This window comes from Equus asinus, chromosome 1 (assembly GCF_041296235.1).
Source record: "Equus asinus isolate D_3611 breed Donkey chromosome 1, EquAss-T2T_v2, whole genome shotgun sequence".
Lineage (NCBI taxonomy): Eukaryota > Metazoa > Chordata > Mammalia > Perissodactyla > Equidae > Equus > Equus asinus.
This window is the reverse complement of record NC_091790.1, coordinates 101,710,637-101,733,602: the sequence shown is the minus strand read 5'-3', so window position 1 is coordinate 101,733,602 and position 22,966 is coordinate 101,710,637. Positions and strand designations below refer to the sequence as shown.

General features: G+C 41.3%; 1 protein-coding gene across 2 annotated transcripts in view; it reads left to right on the top strand.

Annotated features, from left to right (window-relative positions):
* HECW1 (HECT, C2 and WW domain containing E3 ubiquitin protein ligase 1) overlaps nt 1-22,966 on the top strand; it is a 392,878-nt gene that overhangs the window by 342,847 nt on the left and 27,065 nt on the right. The window lies entirely within an intron of this gene.

Below are 22,966 nucleotides of genomic sequence, written 5' to 3'. Positions count from 1 at the left end.
TTCTGAAAGCTCTTGCGCTTTTGTTATCGTCTGTGGTTTTAAAACCCTTACAACATCAGTGATAAATGCATGTGTACCCTGGGAGCATTGCCCTCTGCTCTGCATGATGGCCCCAAGGCTGCTTGTGACTGAGGGAAGGCCTCCACCTCCTCTCCCACTGCACCGTGCTGCTCTCTCAGCTGGTTCCAGGTCAGACACTACCCTAAGAGCTGGGCCGAGAGGTCTCTGACACATTGGGTCTTTCCCCTGCAAGCTCCCTTTTGATTATAGCTATTTGAGACTCTCTGTCTTCATATTCACTGTGTGTAGGGTTCGCATGTGCTGGAATACAATCAGCAAGATCAAAAGGCCATGTAGCCAGACAGTGCTATTCTACCTGCTTCCCTTTGTTCCTAGTCAAGTGTTGAGAGATACCAATGTGAATAAATACTACATGCACACATTAAGTAACCTAAAAAGAAATTGGAGTTTCTTTGCCTTTGGCCTAGAAAGAATTCCTATAATTGCTGTTTCATTACTTATTTGTACCACTGACTTTCCAAGTTGATAAAGACCTTGTCAAAGTCAGCAGTGATGACATTCATGCCAAGTAAGAGAGAAGAGATGGAGCAGAGCCCTGCGGGCCTCCCAGCAGAGCTGTGGTCACAGATGGACACAGCCCTGCCAGACCTGAGTCAGACAGAGAGGCCAGGAAATGGCACCTCAACACTCTTCTTTCACCCTCCATCCCATTGGCCAAACCAACCAAAAATTAGAGAGCAAGGGGTCTCCAGATATTGCAACCCATGGCGGCCTATCCCCAAGGTCAGAGCAGGGCAGAGAATGGTGAGAAACTTATGAGGGGTGAGAGTCAGGGATTAAAAGTAACCAGAAGAGAAGTGACGTCAGCAACACAGCCGAGTGATCTGTTCTCTTTATCTCTCCCTCTTTGAACTACAACTAAAAGGACATTCATTAACCAATGGAGGAAGCCCACACTGCACAACAGGACACCTGAGAGACCCATGCAGCTATACATCTGAAAGTGGATGGACTCACTCCCCAGGAAGTGGTAGAGATAGCTGAGCACTCCCCTCACTTCCCCAGCAGCCCTGTGCACACACCTGAATGCCTTCCTGGCAGACATGAGCACCCATAGAACCCCTGCAGGCCTGAAAGTGGGAACACACCTCGGTGCAGCTGTGGGAAGGGGTGGCAGCAGCCCAGATCCTGGGTATGATTGCTTTCCCAGCTGGTGGGAGAGCCCACCCTGCTGCTGCAGTCCCAAAAAATGGCCTGGGCTTGGGCCCCACAAGAAACCCCACCGACCAAGCACAGTGGCTGGCACTACCATAAGAAAAGCAGTGGCAGATATACATGCACATGAATGCTTTCCCAGGCAGCATAAGCACCCTGGTACCACTGCGACCCTGCAAGAGGAAATGCACCTCAGCACAGCAGGAGCCCTGAGCCCACGTGCAAATGCTTTCCAGGCTGGTGGGACCATCCACGGTACCCACATAACTTCCAGCAGACGGGATGAGATCAGAAACACAGCTCCTGCTTCCCCTCAGTGGTTGCAGGTGGAATCTGTGACCTCATACTACTGCCAAACAATTACTTCATCAAACACCATGAGAAACTACAGCAACAATTTGGAGCAGAAGGAGAATGACAGATCTCCAGAAACCAACCCTGAAGTCACAGAAATTTACAATCTAAATGATAGAGAACTCAAAATAACTATCATAAAGAAACTCAACAAGTTACAAGAAAACTCAGAAAGACAATTCAGTGAGCTCAGGAAAAAAATTAATGAGAAGATTGAAACTATTTTAAGAAAGAAATTCTGGATATGAAGACCACAATTAATGAGATAAAAAATAATTTAGAATCTTTAAAAAATAGAGTTGATGTTATGAGGAAAGAATTAGTGAGTTAGAAGATAGAAATATAGAAATGCTTCAGGTGAAGGAGGAGAGAGAACTAAGATTTTTAAAAAATGAAGGAATTCTGCAAGAAATATCTGACTGAATTAGGAAAAGCAACATAAGAGTTATAGGTATTCCAGAGCAAGGGAGAAAGGAGCAGAGAGCTTGTTCAAAGAGATAATAGCTAAAAACTTCCCAAACCTAAGGAAAGAACCGGACTCACAAATACATGAAATCAATAGAACTCCTAATTACATCAATGCTAAAAGACCTCCCCTGGGTCGTATAATGGTAAAACTGGCAAAAGTCAATGACAAATAAAAAATATTAAGGGCAGCAAGACAGAAGAAACTAACCTACAAAAAAAAACCCTATCAGGCTTTCAGTGGATTTCTCAGTAGAAACCTTACCAGCTAGAAGAGAATGAGATGATATATTCAAACTACTGAAAGACAAAAACTTTCAGCCAAGAATACTCTATCCAGTGAAACTATCCTTCAAATATGATGGAGAAATAAAAGCTTTCCCAGATAAACAAAAGCTGAGGGAGTTCATCACCACTAGACCTCCCATACAAGAAATGATTAAGGATGTCCTCATTCCTGAAACAAAAAGACAAAGGTCTACAAAGCTTTGAGCAAGAAGATAAATAGACAGACAAAATCGGAAGACCGAAGCTCTCTTTTGGAACAGGGTAGCAAAGACTTAACTATAACTTAAAAGCTAAAGAGAAGGAAAGCATCAAAAGTAACTATGAACACTTCAACTTAAGTCTCAAAATCACAGCACAAAACAGAATAATTTCTTGATAACAATAACTCAGAAGGGGAAGAGGGAAGTTATGGAACCTGCTGAGGCTAATGCAGATAAGAGGCTATCAGAAAATGAACTATCTCATCTATGAGATCTTTTATACAAACCTCACAGTAACCACTAAACAAAAAATCAGAGCAGAGCCACAATTCATTAAAAAAGAGAAAACTGAGAAAACCTCCACAGAAAACCACCAAAATGAAATGGCATTCAGAAATACAAAGGAAGAGAAAGAATGTAAATGTAGAACACCCAGAAAACAAGAGAGAAAATGGCAGTATTAAACCCTCATATATCAATTATCACTCTAAATGTAAGGATTGAATTCCCCAATCAAAAGACACAGAGTAGCTGGATGGATTAGAAAAAAAGACCCAACAATATGCTGCCTCCAGGAAACACAGCTCTAAAGACAAACACAAGCTCAGAGTGAAGGGATGGAAGATGATACGTCAAGCAAATGGAAAACGAAAGAAAGCAGGTGTTGCTGTACTTATATCAGACAAAGCAGACTTCAAGATAAAAAATACGATGAGAGACAAAGAGGAGCAGTATATAATGGTAAAAGGGACTTTCCACCAAGAAGACATAACACTTATAAATATATATGCACCTAACATAGCAGCACCAAAGTATATAAAGCAACTATTAACAGACCTAAAGGGAGAAATTAACAGCAACACAATAAATAGTAGGGGACCTCGATATCCCACTTACATCATGGGATAAATCAGACAGCCAGAAAGTCAACAAGGAAATGGTGGATTTAAACAAAACACTTGATCAGATGGACTTAATAGATATATATAGAACATTCCATCCAAAAATAGCAGAATACACATTCTTCTCAAGTATACATGGAACATTCTCAAGGATAGACCATATATTGGGAAACGAGGCAAGCCTCAATAAATTTAAGAAGATTGAAATTAGATCAAGCATCTTTTCAGACCACAATGCTACGAAACTAGAAATCAACTACAAGAAAAAAACTGAGAAAGTCACAAATATGTGGAGACTAAACAACATGCTACTGAACAACCATTGGATCAATGAAGAAATCAAAGGAGAAATAAAAAACTACCTGGGGACAAATAAAAATGAAAGTACAACATACCAACTCATGTGGGATGCAGCATAAGCTATTATAAGAGGGGAATTCATAGCAATACAGGCCCACCTCAACAAACAAGAAAAATCTCAAATAAGTAATCTCAAACTACACCTAACAGAACTAGAAAAAGAAGAACAAACCAAGCAAAAAGTCAGCAGAAGGAGGGAAATAATAAAAATTAGAGCAGAAATAAATGAAATAGAGCCTAAAAAAACAGTAGGCAGGATCAATGAAACTAAGAGCTGGTTCCTTGAGAAGATAAAATTGACAAACCCTTAGCCAGACTCACTAATAAAAAAGAAGGCTCAAATAAATAAAATTAGAAATGAAAAAGGAGAAATTACAATGGATACCACAGAAATACAAAGGATTATAAGAGAATATTATGAAAAAATATATGCCCACAAATTGGATAACCTAGAAGAAAAGGTAAATTCTTAGATCATACAACCTTCCAAAACTGAATCAAGAAGAAACAGAGAATCTGAATAGACCAGTCACAAGTAAAGAAATAGAAACAGTAATCAAAAACCTCCCATAAAACAAAGGTCCAGGACCAGATGGCTTCTCTGGAGAATTCTACCAAACATTCGAAGAAGATTTAATACCTATCCTTCTCAAACTACTCCAAAAAAATGAAGAAGACAGAATACTTCCTAACTCAGTCTATGAGGCCAACATTACCCTAATACCAAAACCAGGTAAAGACAACACAAAGAAGGAAAATTACAGGCCAATATTGCTGATGAACATAGGTGCAAAAATTCTCAACAAAATATTGGCAAACCAGATACAGCAATACATTAAAAGGATCATATACCATGATCAAGTGGGATTTATACCAGGGACGCAGGGATGGTGCAACATCCACAAATCAACCAATGTGATACACCACATTAACAAAATAAGGAATAAAAATCACATGATCATCTCAATAGATGCAGAGAAAGCATTTGACAACATCCAACATCCATTATGATAAAAACTCTCAATAAAATGTGTATAGAAGGAAAGCACCTCAACATAATAAAGCCCATATGTGGCAAATCTACAAGCATCATCATACTTAACAGGGAAAAACTAAAAGCCATCCCTCTGAGAACAGGAATAAGACAAGGGTGCCCACTCTCGCCACTCCTTTTCAACATAGTACTAGAGGTTTTGGCCAGAGAAATTAGGCAAGAATAAGAAATAAAAGGAATACAAATTGAAAAGGAAGTAAAGAGACTCTCACTGTTTGCAGATGACTTATTTCTATATGTAGAAAACCCTAAAGAATCCATCAGAAAACTATTACAAATAATCAACAACTACAGCAAAGTTCAGGGTACAAAATCAACTTACAAAAATCAGTTGTGTTTCTATACATTAACAACGAACTAGCAGAAAGAGAAGTAAAGAATACAATCCCATTTACAATCGCAACAAAAAGAATAAAATATTTAGGAATAGATTTAACCAAAGAGGTGAAAGAACTGTACACTGAGAGCTGTAAGACATTATTGAAAGAAATCCAAGAAGATATAAAGAAATGGAAAGACATTCCATGCTCATGGATTGGAAGAATAAACATAGTTAAAATGTCCATATTACCTAAAGCAATCTACAAATTCAGTGCAATCCCAATCAGAATCCCAATGACATTAGTCACGGAAATAGAAGAAAGAATCCTAAAATTTATATGGAACATCAAAAGACCTTGAATAGCCAAAGAAATCCTGAGAAAAAAGAACAAAGCTGGAGGCATCACAATCCCTGATTTCAAAATATACTACAAAGCTATAGTAATCAAAACAACATGGTACTGGCACAAAAACAGATACACAGATCAGTAGAACAGAATTGAAAGCCCAGAAATAACACCATACATCTATGGTCAGTTAATCTTCAAAAAAGGAGCCAACAACATACAATGGAGAAAGGAAAGTCTCTTCAATAAATGGTGTTGGGAAAACTGGACAGCTACATGCAAAAGAATGAAAGTAGATCATTATCTTGTGCCATACACAAAAATTAACTCAAAATGGATTAAATGTTTGAATGTAAGACATGAAACCATAAAACTCCTAGAAGAAAACATAACCGGTACACTCTTTTACATCGGTATTAGCAGCATCTTTTCAAATACCGCATCTACTCAGGCAAGGGAAACAAAAGAAAAAATTAACGAACAGGGCTACATCAGACTAAAAAGCCTCTGCAAGGCAAAGGAAACCAGGAACAAGACGAAGACAACCCACCAACTGGGAGAAAATATTTGCAAATCATATATCCAACAAGGGGTTAATTTCCAAAATATATAAAGAACTCATATTACTCAACGACAAAAAAACAAACCCCATCAAAAAATGGGCAGAGTATATGAACAGACATTTCTCCAAAGAAGATATACAGATGGCCAACAGACACATGAAAAGATGTTCAACATCACTAATTGTTAGGGAATTGCAACTCAAAACTACAATGAGATATCACGTTATACTTGTCAGAATGGCTATAATTGCCAAGACAAAAAATAACAAATGTTAGAGAGGATGTGGAGGAAAGGGAACCCTCATACACTGCTGGTGGGAATGCAAACTGGTGCAGCCACTATGGAAAACAGTACGAAGAAAATTTCTTTAAAAATTAAAAATAGAAATACTGTGTGATCCAGCTATCCCACTACTGGGTATTTATCCAAATATCTTGAAATCAACAATTCAAAGAGACTTACACACCCCTATGTTCACTGCAGCTTTATTCACAATAGCCAACACGTGGAAGCCCCCCAAGTGCCCTGCTACACACAAATGGATAAAGATGTGGTATATATATGTATATATATACAGTGTAATACTACTCAGCCATAAAAAAGACAAAATTGTCCCATTTGCAACAACATGGACGGACCTCAAGGGTATGATGTTAAGTGAAATAAGCCAGCCAGACAGAGAAAGACAAATACTGCATGATTTCACTCATATGTGGAAGATCAACAAACACATGGATAAACAGATCATATTAGTGGTTACTAGAGGGGAAGGAGGTTGGGGGGTGGGCAAAGGGGGTGGGGGGACACATGTATATGGTGGTGGATAAAAATTAGATTATTGGTGGTGAGCACGAGACAGTGTATACAGAAACTGATAAATAATAATGTACAACCGAAATTATACAATGTTATAAACCTTTATGATTTCAACTTAAAAAATTGGGGAAAAAATAATAACCAGAAGAGCCTCTACAATTCAGGACTTGCAATCCATTCACTAGAAATATTATCATTTGCTAAACTCTATGTATCTATTGTGTGTGTCTTTAACTGAAGAAACCTTGAAGTAATATTCCAAATTCCCGATCTTCATTCTTTGATTATGATTATATCATTTACATATTAATAAGGTGCTCATATGGTGATCTTTTTTTAATCTCTATTGTATGCTGATTTTATGTCCCTGGAGATACAGAAGTTAATATAAAACTAAATAATAAAGCATCCATTGAAAACTTACTAAACGTGTCAGGCACTGTTCTAGACACTTTTGTGTAACAATACTATAACCCAGATAGTGAGTTATCCTGCTTTTACAGATGAAAAAAATAAGGTACAGACATAACCAAAGTCCCGGAGATAGTCATCGACAAAGCTGGGGTTGGAACCCAGGCAACCTGGCTCCAGCATCAGGCTCTAGCCCCCATACGGAGGCAAAGTCAGATATGTAATTGGACAAATTACAATACAATGTGATGGATGCTATACGTATCTCTATTATGGCACTTTTTACATGGTGTGGTAATTGGCACTGGGTACAAGGAGCTTTAAGAATGAGTGAGGACAGTTGGCTGGCAGAGATGGGGAGAAGGGACTTCCAGGTACAGGGCCAACATTCGTGGCGGGATGGAGGGGTTGAGCAAACAGATGTCGGTTGGATGTGGCTGCAAAATGGAGAAAGAGAAAGAGGCTGGAAAGGCCTCCTTGTGTCAGATAAAGAAGGGCATTTGGTGGCGTTCCGGGGAGTTTGTATTTTATCATGAAGATGACAGAGTAATATTTTTAGACTAGAAGAATGCCCTGCTCAGGTCTGTATTTTAGAAAGTTAACTCTGGCTACAAGTGGATAAATTGGAGCGGGCAGTGCGGGTGTCATTTAAGGGGCTATTGAAATAGTCCTTTGAAAAGAGAATAAAGAAACTAGGGCAGAAGCAGTGGGAATGGAAAGTTATTTCAGAAGAATGAACAAATGAGCAAAACTTGGTGATGGATTGTAGACGGTGAGGTGTTAAGTATATGAAATTTTCCGTTCGCTGTAAAATGATGTATAAGAAAATACCAGGTAAAAAATTCTCATATATTTGAATGGAGGCATAAACAGCAAAAGTATAGGTGTGAACAGCTCCAAACCTATTTTTTATGTTTAATACAAAGTATGAATGGTGCAAAATGCATATACTTTCAAATTATTATGCTTGAATAGAAAAGATTCACGTTTCAGCTCAAGATCTCCTCTAAGGGCCTTTGCTGAGCACTCAATTTAAAATAGTCCATCCACTTATAACTCTCCAACTTAACATCTTTATTATATTGGCAGAATTTATCTCTATCTGAAATAAGTGTATTTATATATTTAGATTGTATTCTTAGAACTCACTATTGTTTGTCTCCCCGTAGAATGTAAACTCTCTGAGACTGGGGTTTTGCTTTCCTAGTCACAACCTCAGCACTCAGTGAATATTCATGGAAGGAAGGAAGGGAAAAAGGATGAGAGGGAGAAAACGATGGGTGGATGGATGGGTGGGTGGATGGATGGGCGGATGGATGGGTGGATGGATGGGTGGATGGATGGGCGGATGGATGGATGGGTGGATGGATGGGCGGATGGATGGATGGGCGGATGGATGGATGGATGGATGGATGGGTGGATGGATGGGTGGATGGATGGGCAGATGGATGGGTGGGCGGATGGATGGATGGATGGATGGATGGGTGGTTGGATGGATGGGTGGATGGATGGATGGATGGATGGGTGGATGGATGGATGGATCATTGGATAGATGTATGGATAGATGAGTCGATAGATGGATGGATGGATGGATGGATGGGTGGTTGGATGGATGGGTGGATGGATGGATGGATGGATGGGTGGTTGGATGGATGGGTGGATGGATGGGTGGATGGATGGGCGGATGGATGGATGGGCAGATGGATGGATGGATGGATGGGTGGTTGGATGGATGGGTGGATGGGTGGTTGGATGGATGGGTGGATGGATGGATGGATCATTGGATAGATGTATGGATAGATGAGTCGATAGATGGATGGATGGAATACACCTCAGTTAAAACTCCTTAGTTATGTGAGTTTCAATCTCATTTCAATTTTTTTAGTTTAGAAGATTTGGGATTCAGAAAAACAGTGCTCATTGTTGTTGACTGTCATTTAAAGTCCTACCAGTTGTCCTTTCTGAAATCAACCCTGGAAATTCTTTTTCTGTCTCACTCAATCTGAATGCCACTTTACCCAGAACAAATCTAAGATATGCTGGAGTCTTAAGTAATTGCAATAGGTGAGCTGCTTCTCTGTTTTGGGGAAGACTGCCAGAGCTTCAGACATGCTTTGTTTGTTTTAGGTATTAGATGTACCATTGTAAGAAGTTGCAGTGGTATGAGTCACTCTTTACGTAATTGTCAGTGTGAGAATTTCCAGAAGCCAGGTTTCAAATCTGACGATGACTGTTAACCAGTTTCTGTGCAGCCAGCCACCTGAAGGCCATCGTGCTTAATTCATGTCAGTGATGGTGACAAATCTAACCTTACCAGTGTCATAACCAGAAATTTTAGAACCTCGTAAGCCAAAAGCTCCACAAGGGGCCCATGACCCTTTGCTAACTGCAAAATAGACTACCCCTCCTTCTGCCCCTGGCCTGACCTCTCTCCCTTTCCAAGCAGACACTACTTGGGTGGTAAAAATCTTCTGTTTTTGGGTCCTTAGCAAGGGGATGTCAGGAGAGGAGAGAGGCTCCTTTGAGCATGTTTAGAGTTTGGCCAAGTGGTATTAAGTGTAATTGTAGAGTTTTATGGAACTTAAGAAGTCCTGGATAACACACTTTAAGTATCCCTTGCTACATCTGCAGTCTTGAATTAGTAGGTAGAAACCACAATATTATGAGATCCCATTGGTTGTCTCATGGCCCTTCAACCTCCATGGGCCCATCATGACAAAAGGGCTCAGTGCATAGTTTTTAATTTGAGTCAAGGATCAGATAAGCTCCCCACCCCAAGCCACCCCAACAGCAGTCCCAGGGTTCCTTACTACACACCTAAAGGAGCTTTGCTGGCTGGTTTCATCTCCGATTGAATCTGAGCAGCTTTCCTCCCAATGCCGTAGAGAAGCTGTGGGGCGTCAATTAGTTGAGAAGTCACCGTAAAATGTGCGTGACCGGTTCTGACTGTGTCCATTCTGCCCATTTCTTAACCCAGCTTTCTTCACAACTTCTGAGAAGTTTGTAGTAAAGTTTTCGAAAAGGTTAGCGAGAACACTCTTTTTGAACACCTGTATCATCCAGAAATAGAACCGAGGATGTCGGAGAATTTAATATTTGGAAGAGTGGTAGTTCAATCCAGTTGGAAAAGAATGGACTATTTAGTTAATGATGCCAATACAACTGGCTATGCAACAAAAAAAAATTAGATTAATTCCTTTCTAATTTGGAAACACAAGTAAGAAAATGTAACAATAAAATTTCTTCAAGAAAATCTACGTGATTTTATATATATTCTAGAACATAAACATTATTGAGAACATAAACTCAAGAAATCGTGAGTGGTAGAGACTTTTTAAATCAAGGTTGTAGCCCTAGAATGCAGAAAAGAAAAAGAAAACATTTTGAATATATAAAAATTAAAATACTTTTTATGGCAAAAATACCATAAACAAAGTCAAAAGACAAGCTTTGATTTTGAAAAATAATCTTTACAACTCAGGAAAATCAGAGGTGAAAAATCTGTGATATGGATTTCAAAGAGCTCTTTCCACTTAAATAGAAGAGAGGGAACAGCCGTGGAAAAATCGGCAAGGAACATGAAAAAGCCATTCAGAGAAGAAAAAACCCAAATGGTCAACAAACTCATAAAAAGAATTTCAGGTTTACCATGGTCAGGGAAATGCAAAAGAAAGTAACAATGATATATCACATTATAACTATCAAATTGGCAAAAATTAGAAAGAGTTATATTATCTCTTTTTGAAGAGGATATGGCTAAAAGGATACTCTCCTGCATTGCCAGAAGGAACGTGAATTTGTATAGCCCTTTTTTAAAAACTCAGTCAGAGGCCGGCCCCGTGGCATCATAGTTAAGTCCAGCATGCTCTACTTCGGTGGCCCAGGTTCGCAGATTCAGATCTCAGGTGTGGGCCTACACCACTTGCTGAGTCATGCGGTGGTGATGACCCACATACGAAAAAACACATATTAGCTCTGGGCTAATCTTCCTCAAGCAAAAAAAGAGTAAGATTGGCAACAGATGTTAGCTCAGGGCCAATCTTCCTCACCAAAAAAAAAAAAAACCACAACATATATACTCGAATTTTTTAAACCCTTATACCCTTTAGCCCATGAGCATACCTGATAGAAACAAAAGAACTACTATCAAGGACCCTTGTAATAATAGTTAATATTTATTAAGTCCTTCTTATGGGCCAGGTATCTTTGTAAAGTTTCTACATGAGTTACACATCCTATTATGATCCCCCTGAATTTACAAGTGAGGAAACTGATACCCAGAGAGGTTTAAAACTTGCCCCATGAAACACAGCTAGTAAATGGCAGAGCTAGGAATCAAACCCAGGCAGCCCCGCTCTAGAGTGCAAACTTTTAAAAGCCATGCTATGCCGCCTAACGAAACAGACAAGGATGTTTATTTCAGCAACATTTGTGAGGACAAATGTAGAGACAACCCACACATCCGTCAGCACGGGGCTGGTTAACTTCATTACAGCAGGTCCACGCTGCACAGCGACGTGAGGCATAAAAGATTGAATTAGAACCTTACAGACGATGACAAGGGATTTATTTCTTCAAGATACTGTTAAGGAAAGAAAGAAGCAGAAAAGTATCAACAACACAATTCAAAAATTGAAAAATAATGACGCGAAGCCTATGTATGTGTAGACATAGATATGTAAATAGAAATAAATTAGCCTGTGATTATATGATTTAGATGAGAAATATGGAAGGATGCATCTTCGTCAACATGGGTCACAGGAGATGAGGCGAGAAAGGAGGAGTCACCCAAGCCACTAGATAAAACCATGATAATAAAAATATGTCTATGAGCATATTAATAACTTTACATAAAAACTCCATGTGTGAGTAATTTTTTAGAGTAAATCCCTGACAGCTAACCTGCCATTTGATACAAATGGCTTAGCTAAATCATTAGAGGGAAGCAAATGTCGCAGACATGAATTCCTCAGCGCCCTCTCATGCTCCGAGGACTTGGTGCTGGTCACACGGCTGCTGGGCAGTGAGCCCCTGGCATGTTATAAATGCCACACGGAAGTGCTCCTGTCTGGCTCACCCTACCTCTGATTTCACTCAGTCTTCATCCCATTTTGCCACCCTCCCCCCTTTACTCGGCACAAAAATCTTTCATAATTCCCACTGTCTGCAAGATGAGCTCCGGATGCCTCAGATCATCGGGACAACCCGAGCCGGGAGACTGCCGGCCTTGAGACCCTGTCTCCCTCTCCCGCCCCAGCTCCTCCTCTGTCCCCTACGGGCTTCCATCATGGCTGTGCCCCAGTCCCTACGTGTGCCTTACTGTTTTCTCTGTTCCTCTTCTCTCGTTTATGTGGGTCCAAATTTCACCCACCGTTAAAGTCACTTAAAATACTTTGTAGTGACTTCTTTCCTGAACTTTCTTCTGAAAAATAAGTTCATCTTCTCTTGTGTTCTTTTCGAAATAGAGGTTTTTAGACACTTTTAGCTGAAACCTCGCTTTCCAGTGAAATTTGCCTTCAATCCCAGTGTCTAGAACAGATGGAAGTGGAGCCGGGCTCCGGGAGCCTGGCGGCTGCTTGGTGTCCACTCAGACTCTCCTTCCTCCTCCTCATCTCTATGCCTCTGTGCAAAACAGTTTGAAAACACGCCACTCAGGGCTGCCATCTGCACCCTCATTCCATCTCTCCCTGGCTACTTTGCGAAGTCAGGATTTGTGTGAGTTTTGAAACTGGACCAGGCCACACTTTATGGTCATCATTTGCCCTTTGCAGCCAGCATGGTTCCTGCACAGCGGCAGCACCCTTCAGTTCCTGAGGTAGGATGCACACAGCAAGGCCCAGGCAAACCCGGGTGTAAATTTCTGCTCCAGCTCTCAGTTGCTGTGTGACTGTCGGCAGGTTTCTTAACCTATCTGAATCTCAGCTTCCTTGGCCATGAAAAGGAGATAACAGTGCCTATTCTGCATGGTGGTTGTAAAGGTACGGAAAGAGTGACTGGCACCCAGTAGGCATTTAACAAGTGCAGGCGCTGTCATTCTTTCCCTTGAGCATATGTGTATATTTTATAGAGACATCAGAAGGTGTTAGAGAAAGCTCGATTGGTTCCTTCAGTGCAGGTTTTCTCAACCTTGGCAATATGGACATTTAAGGCTAGATAATTATCATAGGGACTGTCCTATATGTTGTGGAATGTTTAGCAGCGTCCCTGGCCTCTGCTCACTGGGTACAATCACACCACCACCACCCACCTCCAGTGTGGCAACCAAAAATGTCTCCCAACATTGCCAGTGTCCCCTGGGGGGCGGATGTCTCCCTGTTGAGAACCATTGCTTTAATGTCCCGGTATGGAAAGAGGGTGGAGAAAAAAGTGTCACAGGGCTGAACAAGGGTGGCAGCATGTTTGCAAGTTAAAGTGTCTTTCTGTGGGCCTATAGTTTTAGGAGAACACGTTCCGCATTGGAAGAAGTCATATATTAACATCTCTGGTCACGGGACAGCATTGTCCAGCCTCTGGGCGGGCACAGAGCGAGAGGCCCCTGAGCTGGGTGCGGTCAGGCCCTGAGTCCACACTCTGCTTTCCTTCTAATTTATCCAGAAGAGAACCGCTCCCTGGCTTTGATCATTGGCTTCCCAGGACAATTGCCCCCTGGACTCGGTGAGAAGGCAAAGCGCAGAGAGAGGCCAGCCTTCTCGGGAGTCAGGACCCTGTGCAGTTCCTCTGGGGTTTTCAGGGAGGGGTTCTCCCAGGCTGGGTGCTGTGTCCTGTCCAGCAGCAGGCCACTGTCTCCCTCCCAGGAGGCCTGCCGCTGTGCAGGAGGCCAGGCACCATGCTCAGTCCTCCCACAGACCAGGAGGGAACAATTACAGAGCAAACCACTGGTGGGGATGCCAGGGCCAAGCTGAACCCTCTATTAGCTGCGGAGTTAGGAGTCTAGCTTAGGGCCAGACCCTGAACTCAGCTGGCAGGAATGTGCACCCAGCAGAGGGAGTGAGAACAATGCTGGGCGTGGCGCGGGAGCATGGGGCAGGGAAATTCCTTCTGCATCAAGGACAGGGAGCTGCGAAGAACCAGACCCTGCTTCCCGAATCTTTATTCCAGAAGCATTCCATGCCGAGGACATTATCATTGTTGGCACTTGCCCCTGCTGTTTGTACTATGCGTTCCCTTTTCAAAGGGAGTTCTGCTTGTTTTAATTTATATTAGCAATCAATAGCCTTGACAAGGGCTCTTTCTGGGAGCTCAACTCTGTGGGGCAGCAGAGAGTCTGATCTCCAGGCACCTATAGGAGCATACCTTGTTTTGTTGCGCTTTGCTTTATCACACTTCGCAGATACTGCGTTTTTTACAGATTGAAGGTTTGCGGCAACCGGGCATCGAGCGAGTCTACCGGCGCCATTTTTCCAACAGCATTTGCTCACTTTGTGTCTCTGCGTCACATTTCGGTAGTTCTCGCAATATTTCAAACTTTTTCCTTATTATTATATTTGTTGTGGTGATCTGTGATCACGATCTTTGATGCTACTGTTGTCGTTGTTTCGGGGCACCATGAACCACACCCATATAAGACAGCGAATTTAATAAATGTTGTATGTGACAGCTCCACCGACTGGCCGTTCCCCATCTCTCCCCCTCTCCTCGGGCGTCTGTTTGCCCTGAGACACAACAATATTGAAATTAGGCCAATTAATAACCCTACAACGGCTTCTAAGTGTTCAAATGAAAAGAAGAGTCACATATCTGTTACTTTAAATCAAGAGCTGGAAACAACTATGCTTAGTGAGGAAGGCATGTCAAAGCCAAGACAGGTTGAAAGCTAGGCCTCTTGTGCCAAACAATGAGCCAAGTTGTGACTGCAAAGGAAAAGTTCTTGAAGGAAATTAAAAGTGCTACTCCAGTGAATATGCAAATGATAAGAAAGCAGAACAGCCTTATTGCTGATATGGAGAAAGTTTTAGTGGCCTGGATAGAAGATCAAAACAACCCCAACATTCTCTTAAGCCAAAATCTAATCCAGAGCAAGGCCCTAATTCTCTTCAATTCTGTGAAGAGTGAGAGGGGTGAGGAAGCTGCAGAGGAAGTTGGAAGCGAGCAGAGGTTGGTTCATGAGGTTTAAGGAAAGAGACGTCTCCATACCATCAAAGTGTAAGGTGAAACAGCAAGTCCTGATGTAGAAGCTGCAGCAAGTTATCTAGATGTAGCTAAGATCATTAATGAAGGCAGCTACACTAAACAACAGATTTTCAATGTAGATGAAGCAGCCTTCTATTGGAAGATGCCATCTAGGACTTTCATAGCTAGAGAGGAGAAGTCAATGCCTGGCTTCAAAGCTTCAAAGGTGAGGCTGACTCTCTTGTTACGAGCTAAGGCAGCTGGTGACTCTAAGTTGAAGCCAGTGCCCTTGTGAAAATTCCAGGGCCCTTAAGAATTATGCTAAATCTATTTTGCCTGTGCTCTATAAATGGAGCAACAAAGCCTCACAACTGGATGACAGCACATCTGCTTACAGCATGGTTTACTGAATATTTTAAGCCCACTGTTGAGACCAACTGCTCTGAAAAGAAGATTCCTTTCAAAATATTACTGCTTATTAACATGCACCTGGTCACCCGAGAGCTCTGATGGAAGGGTACTATTGAAATGTTGTTTTCATGCCTGCTAACAGGTATCCATTCTGCAGCCCATGGATCAAGGAATAATTTTGACTTTCAAGTCTTATTATTTAAGAAATACATTTCGTAAGGCTGTAGCTGCCATAGAAAGCGATTCCTCTGATGGATCTGAGAAAAGTAAATTGAAAACCTTCTGGAAAGGATTCACTATTCTAAATGCCATTAAGAACGTTTGTGATTCATGGGAAGAGGTCAAAATATCAACATTAATAGGCGTTTAAAAGAAGTTGCTTCCAACTCTCGTGGGTGACTTTGAGGGGTTCAAGACTTGCGTGGAGGAAGTAGCTACAGACGTGAAATAGCAAGAGAACTAGAATTAGAAGTGGAGCCTGAAGATGTGGCTGAATTGCTGCAATCTCCTGATCAGACTTCAATGGATGAGGAGTTGCTTCTTATAGATGAGCAAAGAAAGCGGCTTCTTGAGATGGAATCCACTCCTGGTGAACATGCTGTGAAGTCTGTTGAAATGACAACAAAGGATTTAGAATATGGCATTAACCTAGATGGTAAGGCAGCAGCAGGGTTTGAGAAGACCTGCTCCAATTTTGAAAGAAGTTCTACTGTGGGTAAAATGCCATCAAACAACAGACATGCTACAGAGAAGTCATTCGTGAAAGGAAGAGTTGATCGATATGGCAAACTTCACTGTTGTCTTCTTTTAAGAAATTGCCACAGCCACCCCGACCTTCAGCAGCCACTGCTCTGATCAGTCAGTCAGCATCCATAAGCACTGAGGCACATACCTCCACCAGCAAAAAGATTATGACTCACTGAAGGCTCAGACCATGGTAGCATTTTTTAGCAATAAAGTTTGTGTGTGTGTGTGAGGAAGATTGTCCCTGAGCTAACATCTGTGCCAATCTTCCTCTGTTTTATATGTGGGACACTGCCACAGCATGGCTTGATGAGTGGTGTGTAGGTCCGCGCCCGAGATCCAAACTCGCAAACCCTGGGCCTCCAAAGCAGAGTGCGTGAACTTAACCACTACACCACTGGGCTTGCCCCATGATAAAGTATTTTTAATTAAGGTATATACATTGTTTTTTTTTAGACATAATGCTATTACACACTTAGTAGACTACAGTATAATGTAAACATAACTTATATGCACTGGGAAACCACACAATTTGTATGACTAGCTTTATTGCGATATTTGCTTTATTGCGGTGGTCTGGAACCAAACCTGCAATATCTCTATAGTATGCCTGTATTTTAACAAGCACACCAGGGATTCTGATGCCAATGGAAGGATCGCACCCTTGGAGAAATACTGCCATAGATGCTGGCAGCTTCAAGAGCCCTCCAGAGGGAGTGAGAAGAAGAAAGCTAGATGTTCTTGCAATTTTCACACAGAAAAATGAAATCACCCCAGGCAGAAACAACAGACTTTCACTCAATTTACTAATATGTGAGAAGTTAGAAAATACAAACGTCCAAAAATGAATGTGATAATATTGGGTAAATTATGGAAACAGGCATTGTATGGGAACATCATAAATAATTTATGCTCTTAAATAATGAGGTTGAGAAAGGATAATTATTTTTAATTAATCAGAGTTATGAGCCTAAGGAAAGGGGATATCTTTGAGATGGGTTTTTAAAATGTAATAGAACTTAGCAATTATGAAGTGCTTTTCATCTTCAAAGAACCTATTAACATTAAATTACTCTTCTTTTTAATCCTGTAAGGTAGGTAAGCAAATCTTAACATTATTATCCCTTATTTGTAGATGGGAAAAAAAGAGTGGAAAGGCTGTAACATGCCCATGTACTTAAAATTGAAAGGACTTTAAAATAAAAAAGGTTCCTATTGTAGCGACTGTGGCGGTCTGGGTTTCCAGGCTATTATTTCACCGTTAGCTCTCCTGCATGCTTATATTATTGGAGAAAGAAGTTACAGCCAGTTTTGTATAAGCAAACATTGGTGGAGAGGGGAGAGAGGCTTATGAGCTGCTCATGGATGGGAGATCCCGTTTGCTGTTCTGATTTCCCTGGTGTATTAGGATTTAAACTGAGGGAGGGTTTCAAAAGAATCAGAGTTCATTAATTTGACCAGACTATTTATATTACCTTACTTCAGCATCCTAACGTATAAAATGGGGATTAAAAATTACGCTTTGATTACATGACTCAGACTGTTTTTTATGAATACGTTGTAACTTGATTAAATAAATGGTAATTGATGCTGCCCACCTTAAAAATTTACTTTGAGGACAAAGGAAATGAAAGCACTCTAGTAACAGCATCAAGCCCAAGAATAAATTAGAATATATGGTGAATATCCTAACTGAGAAATCCCTAGGCTGGACTCTTTCTGAGTATAAAAATTAACAAAATTGGAACTGTTGTTTAAGTCACTAAAAGATGCACTTTCCGTGAAATTTGCTCATTTTCTGATTTGTTTAAATACTAAATAGAATTAACAGAGTCAACAGCATCTTGTCTTCAAAAGACCTTTTGTCTGTTGGAAGAGGATTTTAAAAGACATAAATTATGTGAAGATGCAGAGGTGTACTTTCTGTTTAGCCTCAATTTCACGAGAGAATGTGTCTATTCAGAGCAGTGGAAAGAGCGAAGAGTCTGACAGCAACAGAAACTGGAGTGAACAGAGGGACGGGCCGTTAACCACCTGGCATGGATTTCCTAAATTGAGAATAGTAAAGCTGTCACCAAAAAGTGTTGAAAATGGCATTTGCAGATGTGGCCAGGGACAGAAGTTCAACCCTAACTGAGAAGGGGATAATTGGTGGAGAGGTAAAAATCTCACAATCAGGAATATCATTGTGAAAGATACATGGAAATCACTCTAGACTTCTAAGGAAGTGTGTAATATAATCCAGGAGACAGATCCGCAGGCAAAGGCTGGGAACAGAGCAGACAAGTGCCTTGGGATCTTTAGGGGTGCAAGGGGGCAAGAAGGACTCCCAGTTTTCAGAGGATGAATAGCAAACATAGACTCCAAGATTGGCTTTCCCTACTATCCAGATTTCTCAGGACTTTCTCTTTATATTCTAATCTCAAAGAATATCAACTCATTCTATTAGCTAAGGAAAAATATAGCCAGTAGTTAATCTTCAAAACAATAAAGCTAAATAGAACATGGTCGCAAATCTCAATATCGTATTGATTTATTACACTGGTTTAGGCTTCTCATACTTCCCCTCAATCAATGAATGCAATTAATTCAGAACCAATGACTTAAATAGCTTCAAGTATTCCTGGTATCCTGGTTGTATCAGTACCTACTCTTTGTGTAGCTTGAGAACTTGATGTTGTCAGAGCCATTATTTTGCCAGTCATGTGAAAATTATACAATGTCATTTTAGTTGAGACTTAGGTAGTATTTCAAGAATTCTAATAATTTCCTAAACCATAATGCCACTAGACAGTATGCTCCATGAGAGCCTTGTCTGTTGTTTTCTCTAAGAACCCCAGCAACCAGCACAGTGCCTCAAGAATAGTAGGTACCTCATTATGATTTGTTGAAAGATTGAAAGAATGAATGAATGAAAAATCTAAAAGTTGTTTGGGTTATATAAAATTGATTATTTTTTTTAACCTGACTCAGTTTTAGTGAAATACTGTACATTGCTTAATGAGTCACAGGCAAGAGAGGGACACTACATTTAAAGGGTCATAAGGCACTGTGGGTTGTATCTGGAGCACAGTGATATTGCTATTCCTGTGTTTTCTGTTCTGTGTAACTCAGATAATTAAGACCCCTTAAACTTTCACCTTCCTGGATTACCCAGTTTGAGGATAGAGCAGACTTCAGAGCATTTTAGTTATCCAGGCAAGCAGCCTGTTTTGGTCAACTTTTCTATATAATTCTGGGCATGAAACCAGACTCCATGTCTCAGTCAAAATTGGATAAAATCTCCTCTTGCATGAAATTAAATATATGGCTTTAATGGATCAACTTACAAACTACACAATAATAAGCTTAGTGAGAAGTGTTTTAGAAAACTAAGGAAGAAGGATATCGTTGGACTGGGTACTATGTTACATTCCCAGGACAGCCATAGCAAATTACCAGAAACTGAGTATTCTCAGTTCTGGGGCCCAGAACCCCAAAATGAAGGAAGTGGCAAGGACATACTCCCCTTGAAGGCTCTAAGGGAGAATCCGTTCTTGCTTCATTCAGCCTCCTGTTTCCAGGCGTTCCTTGGCTTGTGGCTGCATCTCTCCAATCTCTGCTTCCGTCTTCACATGGCTTTTCCCTCTATTTCTGTGTCTTCTCCTCTTCTGTCTCTTATAAGGACATTTGCCAGTGGATTTAGGGCCCACGTGGATAATCCAAGATGCTCTCATCTTGAGATCCTTAATTATGTCTGCAAAGACCCTTTTTCCAAATAAAATCACATTCACAGGTTCTAGGGTTTAGCAACTGGACGCATCTTTTGGGAGACCAGCATTCAACCCACTACAGATAAGATGATCTGCATGATATGCTCCCAGAAGGGCTTCCTCTAAAAGAAAGTCACTCATTTGGCCCGCCACGTCACCAGCAGCCCTGTCCTTCCTCCTTTGCCCCCTGCAGGGCGGATGTTAATGGAAGGTACTTGGCAGGTGCTAGACATTCATTTCAGTTGCTAATTAGCAATCAGAAGATAATATCCTGTCATTATCTTGTGTTGGCAGAATCTCTTTCATGGCAGATGAAGAAAACTTCAAGTTTTCCCAGCTAATTTGCAGTACTGGTGACACACACAGGGAAACTATGAAAACCAAATATAAATGATGCCTTGCATCTGCAATATTTAAACAATTTTCCAGGGTGTGAGGGGAAGAATTCTTTACACATTCCTTGAAACATTATCTGAATAAAGGTGGGTGCAGAGAGTAGACCTAACCTGCCTGCGCCCCGTGGCCCTGACCTACATTCCATTCCAGCCATCTGCTCCCACAGTGGCCCTCCAAACCTCGTTATCACCTAGAACTGTGCCGTATCGGAAACTGAAAACTCTAAAATCCTGCCGTCTATCATTCTGCAGCCAGTGTTCCCACCTCCTCCCCCACCACAGCTGCTCACCAAGTTCCTCGCACCTCAGACTCAGCATCTCCTCCCTACCTGGCATGGCTTCCTTCAGCCCAGGCCTCCTGAACACCTCCTTCCCCTGCACACACAATTCCCTCTCTCCTTCGTGCTTGCACCCCATCTGGTGGGCAGAACGCCACCTTGGATCAATATCATACCTCACTCTCCTGTATTCAATGCCGGCGCTGTTTCCTGTACGTCTAGCACCAGAGAAAATGAAATAATCCTGAGAGATGGTACAATTCTAAATCTCATTCTCTGACTTCAGCAGGTTCTACAGCAAAGCTCGCCAGTCCTTTGACTGATGCGTCTTCCATTCCATTCCATTCCAAGCCCCTACCAATCAGACTCCGTCACTGTGAGGAGACGACTTCAGATCCTAATGAAGTAGAAACAGAGGCAGCCACCACCATTTCCCACCCCGACTACAAATACCCACCTGACCCTAACACCTTCCCTGTGTCTCCCTCCTCCCGTTCAAAGCAGACTCATCCACCTGGCTCTGGATCCATCTGTTCCCATCTCCTCCGTGCCTGTGCTCCAGCAGCTTTCTTTCTCCTCGATCTTTATCCTTTACGTCCTCCCCCTGCTTATGGCTCCTTTCCCTCATTCACTTCTTCACCTACTGAAATCTGACTTCAGTTTTTATCACCAAAGCTGTACTTTCCTTGAGCAGCAGAGACCACCTAATCAACAAAGCCGGAGACCTCTTATCTCTCCTTACCTTAATGGAAACTTTTACTGCAGTAGACGTGGACTCCTGCCCCAAACTCCACCCCTTGGATTCTGAAACACCACGTCTTCTACTTTTCCTATGTCTCTATTATATGTAAATAAACATATACAATTTTATCACATCAGTAATGCATTTTTGTTACTGAAACCAAAGTGGGTTCCCTCCTGGTGAGTTAAATCAGACTCTCCACCAGGAGTAGTTGTCTCACAAAGGAAAGTATATTTGCAGCACATTGGAGACCATGAGGAATCATTTCAGAATCACGGCGTCCCTGAACAAAGGGATGCAGGGACATTTTATTTCAGATGGGGAATGAATATTCAAAATGGAGACGTGGGTATTCGCTTGCGCAGGCTCAGTTAGAAAACATGCTTCCACATACACTGCAGGTTGTATAATAAGGCCTAAGCTCCTCCTGGAGAGATCTTAGCATTAAAAATAAGGCAAAGGTCATAGGCATAGCTCTCGTGGTGAGGCCTGGTCTGGCTCAGCGCGGTTGGTGATTGCATCGCCTTAACATAACAAAAGGAAAAAGAACAATTTGAAAAAAGTTAAAACATCCAAACCCACCCTTGAGTTCCTTGGGGTAACTAGTCGGTGACATTTTCATTGTAAGAAATTTAATACACATAAGGAAATATCTCCACACAGAAATAAATGCTATTAATATTTTGACTCAAGTCCTTCCATGCTATTTTATGGATGGATGGATGGATGGATAAATGGAAAGATGGATATAATTTTATATAAAATATACCAATGAAATCAAAGTTTACTGTTTTATAAACTTCTCTCTATGTCAAAATATAAATTCTCAATCTGTATTTTCAGACTGACCTCTCTGTTGCGCTTCAGACTCTTTTATCCAAATACCCACTGGACATCTTCACCTTGATCCTTCTCCAAGTTAACATCTGATCTCTCCCATGAGCCACTTCCTGTCATCTTTCACTTCTCGTGTGCCCATATAAAGCTCCCTGTCCTGTCAATTTTACCTCCAAACATTTCTCACAATTACCCAGACAGCCCATAATATCTTCCAATCTGCCCCCTCCTCAAATCTATCCCTCACACGCCTGCAGATTGATTTTTCTGAAATGCCAAACCCAGCATCTCACTCCCTTGCTTAAACCCTTCGATGGGTCCCCATTATCTACAATTTAAAGGCTGAACTCATTGGCATGGAAAATAAGGCCTTCCAGGAC